The 12,578-nt window shown below is 34.5% G+C and overlaps 1 long non-coding RNA gene across 2 annotated transcripts; it reads left to right on the forward strand.

Moving 5' to 3' along the window:
* The first annotated feature begins 796 nt into the window (after positions 1 to 796).
* Positions 797 to 1,631, forward strand: LOC123678356. 2 transcript variants are annotated; one of them, XR_006747225.1, is made up of 2 exons: positions 797 to 1,001; positions 1,326 to 1,631. It is a non-coding gene; the product is annotated as an uncharacterized LOC123678356 (long non-coding RNA). The 2 variants fall into 2 exon arrangements; XR_006747226.1 differs by having other exon boundaries at positions 797 to 991.
* Positions 1,632 to 12,578: the final 10,947 nt, after the last annotated feature.

Genomic DNA, 12,578 nt, shown 5'->3' on the forward strand with positions numbered 1-12,578 from the left:
TTGCCTGTTTTACTTTGAATGAATACTGTAAATGGTCCCTTATCCGAAACCGCATATGTGAATATTTGTTTATGCATGTTTTTTGTTGTTGTTATATTTTGACTTAAAGATTGAATTTGTGATAACATTTCCTCATCTCCTTCATCTATGGCCTGGCCTGTTTTTTCAATATTTGAATTTCATTATTTAATAATGTTAAATCAGCAAATGAAAAATTACTTTCTTCTCGCAAATTTTCTATTGTTTTTACTGCTTTGGGAGTTACTGATCTTATTATCCGGGGAAATGTCCCCGGATCCTGGATACTCATTTTTTGTAAACTTTATGCAATGACGCTATTTCGAGTCAACAAAAATAAATTCTATATATTAATATAAAGATAGTCAGTTGTATATTAAATAAACTCACCACGAAAGGTATACGCTTAGAAAGTTAGTAAAGAACACTTAGGGAAATTTGAACACCTGTCCTGTTACGATGCTAACCTCGGAATCCTAAGATAGTTATATAAAAAAATGAAAACACTGAATCAAAAATAAATTAACAAACAAAATATATATTCTTTCTATCAAAATTACCACAGGACTTATTTGGAACTTTATCATTTTCAGCTTATTTGGAGGTTGTAGGTGGAGATATGAAAAAAAGTATCAATTATTACTGCGTCCTTTCGGAGCGGTATATGCCGCACCGTTCGTTATATATTTAGTGTTCTGTGGTTCCGCACCATTCCCACCAGGGTCACAGAATAGAGACTAGAGAGGAGAGGTATTGGTATTACCATAGTATAAGGAAAATTCCTTATACTATGGTATTACCCATAGACCACCATAAAGAAATGAAATGTTATTTGTCTATACGTTCGAGTTTTCCAATATGATTTTAACCAACAATAAATTGGGTTGTAATACTTGTATGTTTTGTATGGTAGCAATGAAGCGATAAAGGAGTTTTTATTGTCGCTTATTACAAGGTCTGTTTTAGGTTTCAGGTAAAGTCAGGTAATCCATGAGAAACTAAATTTAGAACATAATAACTGGGTTTCTCCTCATATTGTACTTCAATGTTCTAATATATCTGAAATCCTTACTTGTGATTATAATAATCCTTCAAAACCAACTAGATTAAAGTTAAATTCTGATCCTCGGACTTTACTGAAATATCAAAGTTATTATCATCATTCCTATGATTCCAGAACTTCCCCAAATGTTTCTTGTATGGAAAATATTAATGATTCTAACAATAACCATCTACGTGATCCAGAATTATCATATCAAATTAAAATGAATTACTAATTGATCGCTATTTATAATTTTTTTTTTCAGATCTCCACCTACAACCTCCAAATGAGTTGAAAATGAAGTACCAAAGAAGACCTGTGATAATTAAAGTGAATTACGAAATGTGCACTATAAAGTAGGACGATAGATTAATCGAATTGAAGATTTTTTATCTTTCATGTATGTGTAGAAATTTGAATATTGCTTCAGAAATGTACCAATTCAGTTGTTCATCAGATAGAATTTTAAGTAGGTATAAATAGGTATTTTTTTTCAGTCATTTATAGTGTAAATCTCCCAATATAATGAATATTATGTATTGATTTTTGTAAATAATTACTATTTTTTGGAGTTTATGGTTTTTATATTATTCCCCCACGAACAAGTATATACTTTTGTGAGTTGTAATTTGTTTATTGATGCGTACCTTACGAATTAATTGTATTTAAGAAACTGTTTTCCGTTATTTTTTTCTACTCCAATAAACTTATTTATTTATTATTTCAAGCAGATACATTTACAGATGTATATAAATTGACTTTGATAAATAAAACTTATGAATGATATTTTTTGTTTTAATTTGAATTAATAGCAACATATAACCTAAAATAAAATCTAAATATATTACAACAATTTCAATGAATTGACATGCCTTCATATTCAAATTTTTCCGGGATGTAAATCACTCAATTACTGCGTTCGGCAAATCCCCACCGGTGTGGAGCGTGCGGTGTAAGGTGTAAACGGTTGATTGGTCACGTGACCACGGAGCAATACGTGCGTTCGTGATTTGCCGAACGATGACAGAGTGACAGAGCTAACGGAGCTGATATCGAAGAATTTTTGAATGTGTGTTGCGAAAAGAAAAAAAGCAATTTCGTCGATTGAAATTATTGGAGACGGTCACACTAGATCTAATTTGTCTGCTCGTGATATCAGGATGTATTCTACATAATGTGTTCATCTTGAAAGAGTTGAAAGGAGATAATCCTGAGAATATTGTTGATGAACCACTTAATGAAAAAGTTGGAAATTTTGTACACATCGAAAAAAGCATAATCAATCAGGGAACCAATTAGAAGAGAGTAAAAGGAATTTTATAATGTATTCTTTGAACAGGGATGAAAGATTTCTTCGCTGAGATACTATAAAAAGATTATAAAAATGAATGTATTTCTTATTGTGAAGCCTCCAATTTTCATTTGTATTGTCCTGAATATAAAACTTATTTGTGTTCAATATAACCTCTTGAAATAAAAAATTCCTATCCCACAGAATTTGGCGTACTTTTTTTCTTCATTTTTATGTTAATATTATTGTAATCTATGGTCCACAGTTCGCACCCTTTTCTCCGTCTACCTAGGCGGTGCGAAAGGTTAAGCACCGGTGCATTCGGTTGACATTTACCGAACGCAGAAAAGTGCAGACGGTGCGAAAGGTGTGATTTGCCGAACGCTTAGGGAGCTTACGGTGGGAATGGAGCGAACGGTGTGGCATATACCGAACGCAGTAAATATAACCTCTTGAAATCAAAAATTTCTATCCCACACAATTCGGCGTACTTCTTTTCTTCATTTTTATGTTAATATTATTGTAATCTATGGTCCATAGTTCGCATATATTTAGTTTTCTGTGGTTCGCACCCTTTTCTCCGTCTACCTAGGCGGTGCGAAAGGTTAATGGTGGATTTATGCACCGTACCTAAGAACTATGAACAATTCTTAGGTTTAGTTATTAGTTCATAATGAACTAATAACTAAACCTAAGAATTCAGTGGCGTTTATGCACTATCTTGTTACTTCTTAGTTAAGGCATGCGCACGTGCTTGAACTCCTTTCTATTTGTTCTATACTTTGATGTTTGACATTGATATTTATTGTGAAAAAATTAAATTTAATTTTTTCAAATACACCTAATACTTTTCATCGATAAACACGAATAAAGAACATAAAATGATAGAAACTGGTACTCGTTAATATTGAAATTCTATGCGGCGCACGCGCACTTCTATATTTCACCTGAACCCTTAGTTCTTAGGCAACAGTTGGCCTACTAGTGTTAGTTCTTAGGAAACGTGCATAAACGCCCTCATTGATTTGTTAGCGTTCAATTCTTAGTTCTAAGTTCTTAGGTTTAGTCTTAGTTCTTAGGACTGGTGCATAAATCCACCATAAGCACCGGTGTATTCGCCGAAAAGTGCAGACGGTGCGAAAGGTGTGATTTTCCGAACGCTTAGGGAGCTTATAATACGGTGTGAATGGTGCGAACGGTGTGGCATATACCGAACGCAGTAAATATATTCTGTCTATCAATTAAGAGTAAAATAGTTCCTTAAATAATCTTATTTATCAAAATGAGCCAATTTCTTCAACAACAACGTACTAATTTGAATGAAAATTTGTTTGTTTGGATTCCGAACACCAGTGGCGTAGCCAGGTTTCAGTTTCGGGGGGGGTTTTACATATTATAAAAAAAATCTTATGTTTTTCTTTTTAAATATATCAACTTTAAAAGAGCCAACCCATTCAGTCTATTTTCACTGGTTTTATTTTTCAAGTATGTTTTGAGAAAAAAAGCATTTTCAAAATCACTTTTTGAAATTTTTTTATTTCTTCACATCGATTCCCATAAATATATTTAGGAAAAAAATACCGTCGTAGTATTTATACAACAGAGTAGATACTCAAATTCAAATTTATGAGTAGAAAGTTTATATGCAAAAAACCGGTAAAAAATGATAGTTATCACCTTTTTTGCATTTTTTTCAATGTTTTATCATGAAATTTTGGTGGCAAACTTCAGCTTTGAATTCTGTACCCCAGAAACAGAGATAATAAATCGAAGAAATTAAAACTACCCCATCAACTGAGTTTCAGCAGAGATAGATATAATACGCCAATTTTGAACTATCGTTTGAGCCAGGTTTTTCGGACAAAAAACTTTATGGAAGAAAACGTCAGAAGATTAAATTTTTTTTGTATTTTTTTTAATGTTCCGTCACAGAATTTTGGTGCTAAATCTCAGATTCGGATTCAGAACCCAAAAAAATAAAGGGTGTTTTTTTTAGAGCTATAGAACTTTAAATTGCAATAAAACAACGATGGATTATTCGATTGATATGAATTTTATTTATCCGCAAGATAATCTTGTGGCATTACATTTTAAATATGATTTCTGGCATATGACCGCCACGGCTGGCTCGAATGTAGTCCAATCTGGACGTCCAATTTTCGATGACTTTTCCAACATTTGTGGCCGTATATCGGCAATAACACGGCGAATGTTGTCTTCCAAATGGTCAAGGGTTTGTGGCTTATCCGCATAGACCAATGACTTTACATAGCCCCACAGAAAGTAGTCTAGCGGTGTTGAATCACAAGATCTTGGAGGCCAATTGGTCCAAAACGTGAAATTAGGCGGTCACCAAACGTGTCTTCCAATAAATAGATTGTGGCACGAGCTGTATGACATGTTGCTCCGTCTTGTTGGAACCACAGCTCCTGGACATCATGGTTGTTCAATTCAGGAATGAAAAAGTTAGTAATCATGGCTCTATACCGATCACCATTGACTGTAACGTTCTGGCCATCATCGTTTTTGAAGAAGTACGGACCAATGATTCCACCAGCCCATAAAGCGCACCAAACAGTCAGTTTTTCTGGATGTAACGCTGTTTCGACATACACTTGAGGATTAGCTTCACTCCAAATGCGGCAGTTTTGTTTGTTGACGTAGCCATTCAACCAGAAGTGCGCTTCATCGCTAAAGGAAGTAGTGCGCGATACATATTCCGCACAGAACCATTATTTTCGAAATAAAATTGCACTATTTTCAAGCGTTTTTCAGGCGTCAGTCTATTCATGATGAATTGCCAAACCGAACTGAGAATAAATCACTTGACAGCTGTTAAATCGGTCGCCATCTTGAACAGTAACAGTAACTTAAAGTTATATACCTCGAAAAAAAACACCCGTTACATACGATCGAAAAAATCAAACTAACCCATAACTTTCCTTTGAGGGGCACATGTGAGCACAAATTGACTGGATTACGTAGAGGTAATTTAATTCAAATTTCACATTACAAATTAATTGAACTGAGAGTGATAATTTCATTCACTTTTTACAAATTCCATTAAAAAATATTTTCGAGATTTTGAAAAAAAAAAAAGTTTTTTTGACATCTTTAACATTTCGGGGGGGGTTTGAACCCCCAAAACCCCCCCCCTGGCTACGCCCGTGCCGAACACTGACAGGAGAACTTAAAATGGCGGTGTGTAACGTCATCACTAATAGAGCGTATTTAGAACTAAAGAGTGTGGTATTTTCCTAACATACCTATAAATAGAGTATTTGAGGATCGATTTCACTATTAATTCATAGACAAAATCATTTGTTAATAGTGCAGCTCAACCTCCAAAAAATTTCGTGGGATTCAACTGTTTGAAGAGAAAATTGAATACACTTCAATGAAAAGTTAGACGTAGAGATGTCCAGATTTCAAATATGAAAGAAGTAATAAATGAAATTCAAAAAAGTGGATATCGTGATGAAAATTTGCATGAAGTTTTGAAAAACTAATTTGAAAGCTCATATTTGAAAGTCAACTGCAAGTTTAAACTGAAAGGTAATTTAGAACTTCAGGTTAAAAATTGAATTCTGGTATTATAAGTAAATATTTACAATTTCCGGATGTATACATATAACCTCTAGAATTTGTTTTGCTCAAAAAGATTAATGGTGAATTGAAACATACAGGGCAAAGGAGATATATATTATTATTATTGTTATTATTTTTCATGAAATTAATTGAATAAAGACCTTTATTATTATTATTATTATATTCTTCAATGATGAAGGAATTTGCACTATATTTCAATTCACCTAAAGCTTACAATTTTTTACTTCAGGCATTACATATTATATAATTAATAATAGAGAAACGAGTAAGTGAGTTAAGGAGAACAAACAAATTTTAGTAAATTGAGCTATAAAATATTCATCAGCAAAAGAAAAGCTCTTCAGCCCTGCACACCCTGTGAAAAATATATTTATTGCAGAGGAACTATAGGTATGACGTTCAAATCATCAGAAAAATTTCAAATATATTCTTGAAATGTAAAATGCACCATGAATCTAAACTATGATGAACTTTAGGGTACAAACACAGTGGAAGCCGGTACCCTGCTTCCCGGTGGCCGGTACTCACCGGCGCTGGTAAGCTTTATAAATTATTCTATAATGCCCGCCACTCACGAAGCGTTTTTTCGAGCGTTTGGTAGCAGGCGTTCAAGAGATTCGAGTCGGGCAATCAAGTTCATTCTCTGATTTACAGTCGTGCGGTCGTGTCCCGAGCTGCCCGACTGTAAAATTATCCGAACGCTCGAACATGGGCGCATCGTGAGTGGCCGCCTTAAAAATGAATTACCGGTAACACAGTGCAAGCCGGTTGAAACTTGTCGGCGCTGGCAATAGGATCCGGTATCTTTGTCGGAATTGCAATTTAGTTCTTTCAAGCCGGTTGACCTGCGCTGACTATGTTGTGAAAATGGATGTCGACGCTCCCATTGCCAAAGTGTACAAAAGGAGTGCAATATGAAATAAAAAACATAAGTTGCACAGTAACCGGAATATTAGCATTTAGATGTCGTGTTCAAGAATTGGTCAATGATTCAATTTATTACTGACCAGAAGTACATACATTCCCAAATACTTCGTCAAATTCATGTTCAAATTCTCCAGGCCAGAATATTCTCCCAGAATACAACTTCTTAACGGAAGAGGACAATCAAAACCTTGGTTCACACGGGATGTCAAGAGGAAAAACGAACAGCTTACCTTCGATACAGGAGCAGTAATCTAACATACGAAGGATATAAGATGATACGAAATAGAGTAAATGAGCAAATTCAAGCCATAAAGCGGAGATTCTGGGAAAAATTCTCTTCGGATATCGAGCATGATCTATATGGTGCTCAGAAAAAGGTCTGGAACAGGCTGAGAAACAGAAAAAAAACCAATTAACGAACACCTACAGATAACAAAAATCTCATCAGAAGCCTGGGAACAACACTTCCATCGTTTGTATGGCGGATCAAGCGCAGCTGTAAATGAAAATTATGATGCAGACGAGAATGGAAACTATTCCATACCACAAGATAAAATACGGCAAACCCTCGGAACACTAAAGAATAGAAAGTCACCTGGGTTAGACAAGATAACTAATGAAATGCTCAAATACGGAGGGGACAACTGTATCCAAGAACTCTATATGTTGTTCAACAAAGTAATCACAACAAGAAGAATACCAGGACAGTGGAAAAAAAGCATCAGGATTCCCATATCTAAAAAAGGAGAAAAAGCCTGTCCTGAAAACTATTGTGGTATAAGCCTTCTTAGCTCAGTACCCAAGGTCTTTACAAAAATTATATCAGACGAGATAGCATCAACAGGAATATCCGAGGAACAGCAAGGCTTCAGAAAGAACAGATCGACAATCGACGCGATATTTACCATTAGGCAGATCACTGAAAAAGCCATAGAATTCAACAAAACGGCATTTATGTGTTTTATTGACCTAACCCAGGCGTTCGATAGAGTACGTCTAATCGACATAGTAAGGCTACTGAAACAACGAAAAGTAGACCGAAGCATAATTAGGGTCGTTAGAGACCTCAATACTGATGCGTCAACATTCATCAAGACAGACTCAGGAATGACGAAGGAAATACCAATCGTAACAGGGACACGACAAGGAGATAGCCTGAGTCCAATATTTAACATTATTATGGACGAAATCATAGGACAGGTTAAGATCAAAGGCCGAGGATATAGAATGGGAAATGAAGAAATTAAAATTTTGTGTTATGCGGACGATGCCGTCATAATTTCAGAAGATGAAGATAACCTCCAGAGACTCCTCTACGCCTTCGAAAGAGCAGCTGATTCATTCAACATGATTATTTCCACCAAAAAAACCCAATCCTTTCTATATCCAGGGAACCAAGAAGATGCAAGCTAGCGGTATATAACAAAAGCATAGAGCAGGTTATGTCATACACATACCTTGGTTCCAATATAATAAGTAGAAGAAATCTGAAAGAGGAGGTGAACAGCCAAATTACAAAAGCCTCGTTGATATCGGGATACTTGCGCGACATAATATGGAGGAAAAAATATATGAGCCTATCTAGCAAGGTCAGAATATACAAGACTTGTGTTAGGCCAGTCATGACGTATGGTCGCGTATGGTATTGAAACAAAAGCCGAAAATGCCGAAACCAAGAGACAACTAAGAACAACTGAGATGAGAGTGTTGAGACATATAGCAGGCTATTCATTACTCGACCATAAGAGAAATGAAGAGGTCAGAGATATCTGCGGAATACGAGATGTAGTGAGATGGGCAAGGATAAGGCGCAGAAATTGGAGAGACCATGTGGATAGGATGCCTGATAACCGACTGCCCAAAATAGCAAAAACGAAAAGGCCTAACACCGCAAGACTTCCAGGGAGACCATCAAATCGCTGGTATGAAAGTTGGACCTCTGCATCCCAGGAATGAGGAATATTGTAGAAAACACAGGACTTTGTCCTAACGTATGAAGAAGAAGAAGAAGAAAACAATTCTTCGGTATTAAATTTATCAATAACAGATTATATAGATTTATAAGTTATGTGATGATTCATTAGTAAAATATTTTCAATCAGAATCTACAACCTTTGAGAGTTTATTGGTTCTTCATTAACCCATATAAATTACCTTTTTTTTTAATTTTACCTATCATCCTACGATAGATTCTGTAATATAACTTACATTAAGGGGGGCATTATTTTACGCTGAAGATCATCGATTTATATGAGGTTTTCACTTTTATTCGTTTTGAAAAATTCGACCAACAAGCATTTGTTTTTTAATAAATTTTTACACAAAAATATTATACAAAAATTTTTGTCGGAGGCTGAAAATGCGTTTTTTTCTAAATTTATAAATAAAGACGTTAAAACGTATTTTGATTTCTTACATGTGGTAAAAAAGACGGTAAATCAGAGGAACGTTTGTCATTGCTTTACTCAACCTGAAAAGTGGTGAAATTTCAAAAGCGCTGAGGAGTTAGGAGTAGTTTTAGCAGAACACGAGAAAGTCACGTGGTATAAACCCCTCTCGAAGTAATCACAAATCTTTCGTCGGGATATATAGGCTGTTTATGAAAATGACACCAATTTTTATTTAGGTGGTGCTCAATCTTATTCAGAATATATTTTAATGTTTCCTGACTCGTTCGGGTGTATAGAAAGGACTTTTCGTCATCTAAATCTCAAACGATTTATTGGATGAATACCGACTTTAGTTCTTGCCAGTTTTAAAACTACTGAATCTAGAGCAATCATATCATCAGATGACGTCGACGACATCTTTCACGCTCAATGTTTCGAACAGAACTATACCAGTTTTAGCCGGCAACTACTCTGTCCTGCATAGGCGCGAGAAACCGGAACCTATTGGAGCCGGCCGCAGGTAAGCGGTTTACCCGCTTTTACTCTGTAGCTACACTAGGGAAGATCGACAACCATTAGACAAAAAGTGTCTAAACTCATTTTATTTGAAAATTGTTGAAAGATTCAGTTTTTTGTATATATGTATTTATAATTGTCTTCATTGAACATATTTGAAAAAAAATTGGTTCTTGTTTTAATTTGGGAAAGCTCCCATAACAAATTTCAGTGTTGCTTTGAATATTAGAGAAAATTATCAATATCTTACAAATAAGTATGTATAATCGATTATGATAAAATAAATGTGAATTTCAATTATATTTCTTCTCTTGATATACAATTTAACACTCTCCTGGATAAATTTTGAACTGAAATTTTTTTAATCTTTCTCGATAGAAAGACATATCAAATATGGAAATTCTAAATATCAAAACATAAAAAAATGATAAAATTCTGAAAAATAAGACTCACGTCTCACAAACACTTCGGAAAACGGACCTGTTTTTGTTAAAAATCAAAAGAAATCTCGATACCTATTGCGAACTATTAATGATTAACATTCCTCTCTCTTGAATATACGGCTTGAATCGTTAAAAAATAATATTCTCCCAAATCAAAATCATTATACATCATCAAAATAACAAGAATAAACGCAAAATGTCTTCGTTCGGATACTCCAATTCAATTTGTGTAATTTGTACACTGTAGACGTTTTCTGTCAAATCTGGTATTATTTTCCTAAGTTCCACTTATCACGGTTAAGCCGAACCCATTCTTAAATTCAGAGCGATTTAAGGTCCGCTTAGCGGTCGGTGGAATGCTTTAGGCGAAGCTTAAGCAATTTAAGGAGAGCTTATGGGTTAAGGGTAAACTGTGGAATAGGTCCCTAAATACGTACTTCATGCTAAAAGTAACCATATATTTTCATCAACTTTCAATTGATTATAAGCATCCTGCATCCTTGCTATCTAACTTAGTGAGTTGCTCACCTACCTGTAAAATCGCAAATATTATCTGCATTAGTGACAATGGATGGTTAACATGTTACGTGCTCAAAGTTTGTTATGACATTTTTCATCATTTATAGGTTAATGTTATTTTTTATATTTCGAACTGCGTGCATTATCGCACAACTGTCGATCATAGGTATTCTAGTGAGAAAAATTGACGGGCCAGGGACTTTGTGATTATGGCAATTTGGGTTAGGAGCTGATCATTTGCGATTTCTCGAATTTTCGACTTAGAGTTATCAGTAGTATTTTGTGCATTATTGACAATCCAAGCCCTTTTTCGTTTTGGAGAAACTGGTATTTTCCATATTTTTCTCGAAAGAAGCTTATTTGAATATTCTAATGCTCTAATTGCATGTGGTGATCTTTGGAATTTCCGTCAGTCAGGTATGTTTCGTAGTGTACACTTTCTGCAATGTTTCTCACCATCTGATATTTCCTCTTTAATAGTTATTGCCGTATACTGGGTTGCATTTGGTGAAATTTGGTTGGAATTCACTGAAAAATTCCACTCAGTGGAAAAGAAGTCTCATTGACTGCCCCCGAACAACTGGGTATGTATTGAAAAGTTCCTCGTTCTTTCTTGTTATTAATATTGATCAATTTCTCTTCTACATGATAATGATTAAACCCTTTAACTCAACTGTCGAAACCTCATTTGCACTCCTTATCTACAGGGTGTTAGTAGAACGTCGTTGTGTCATCACGTCTTGGTGGAGCACCACGTATTTTTTACGTAGAACTATAAGATTATTACTGAGTTATCGAAAACTCTGGAGATCGATTTCAAGGGACAGCCAACTTGGAAAAGAGGAGATTGGGGAAGTTCAGAAGGAGTAGTTCCTGAGAGAAGAACCATCAAGTTGAGGACCATTAAGGATTTTAACGCAAGTTTTGGATTGTTGAAATATCTGTATTTATGAAAGTTGCCTATTCCTAGTTATTTTCTATTGATATACTATTTGTGAAGAATTTCATTACCACGCAGGTTCAAACTACGAAGACTTTCAGTTTCATAAAGATAACATTATCTCATTACCTTTGTCGATATACCACTTACAAGTAAAAGGTCATTTTCATGCAAGTGTTATAGAGAAATTTGTCATTATCATATCATTTGATCCTAGACAATTATATACTCAGAAGATTTTACATCGTGTGTTTATGAACAAAATTGAAATCAAATTGCCGGAACATGAACACAATACGCGAAATAGGGAAAGAAATTATAGGATAGACAGGAGTCAGAAGAGAATAGGACAAAGAAGTTTCATGTATTTGGCGCCAAGGTTATATAAATGTTTACCTGATGATCTGAGAATTATTGACAAAACAAGGACCTTCAAAATAAAACTTAGAATATGGATCACTGAAAACAAAGATTTGATAAAAACAATAATAAATTAGTTATGAAAAATTATAAAACAAAGATCTAATAAAGATAAATTAAGTTAATCAATTGATTAATTAGTTAAGAAATAATGAAATTGAAAAAGGGAACTTACCTGAGAAGAAAATAAAAGTGAAAAATTTTTAAAACTCACCGATTGGGACTAAAACACGATGATGACACTATTTTCACTATTTAAGGATCTGAAACCTATTAAAGAAAGAACTTGAAACAACAGATAAAAAAAAAGGTTACACATATTGGCAGGATTCTAATTATAGCAGAGTGCACAAGAATAAAAAATATTTAATTTATGTAAATAATAATTGTTCATGTATATTAGAATAAGTTTTTGAGTTCGAATGAATATAGGCACCACGCACAGGTAATTTTTTAGAAATAA

Source organism: Harmonia axyridis, chromosome 4 (assembly GCF_914767665.1).
Source record: "Harmonia axyridis chromosome 4, icHarAxyr1.1, whole genome shotgun sequence".
Classification (NCBI taxonomy): Eukaryota; Metazoa; Arthropoda; class Insecta; order Coleoptera; family Coccinellidae; genus Harmonia; species Harmonia axyridis.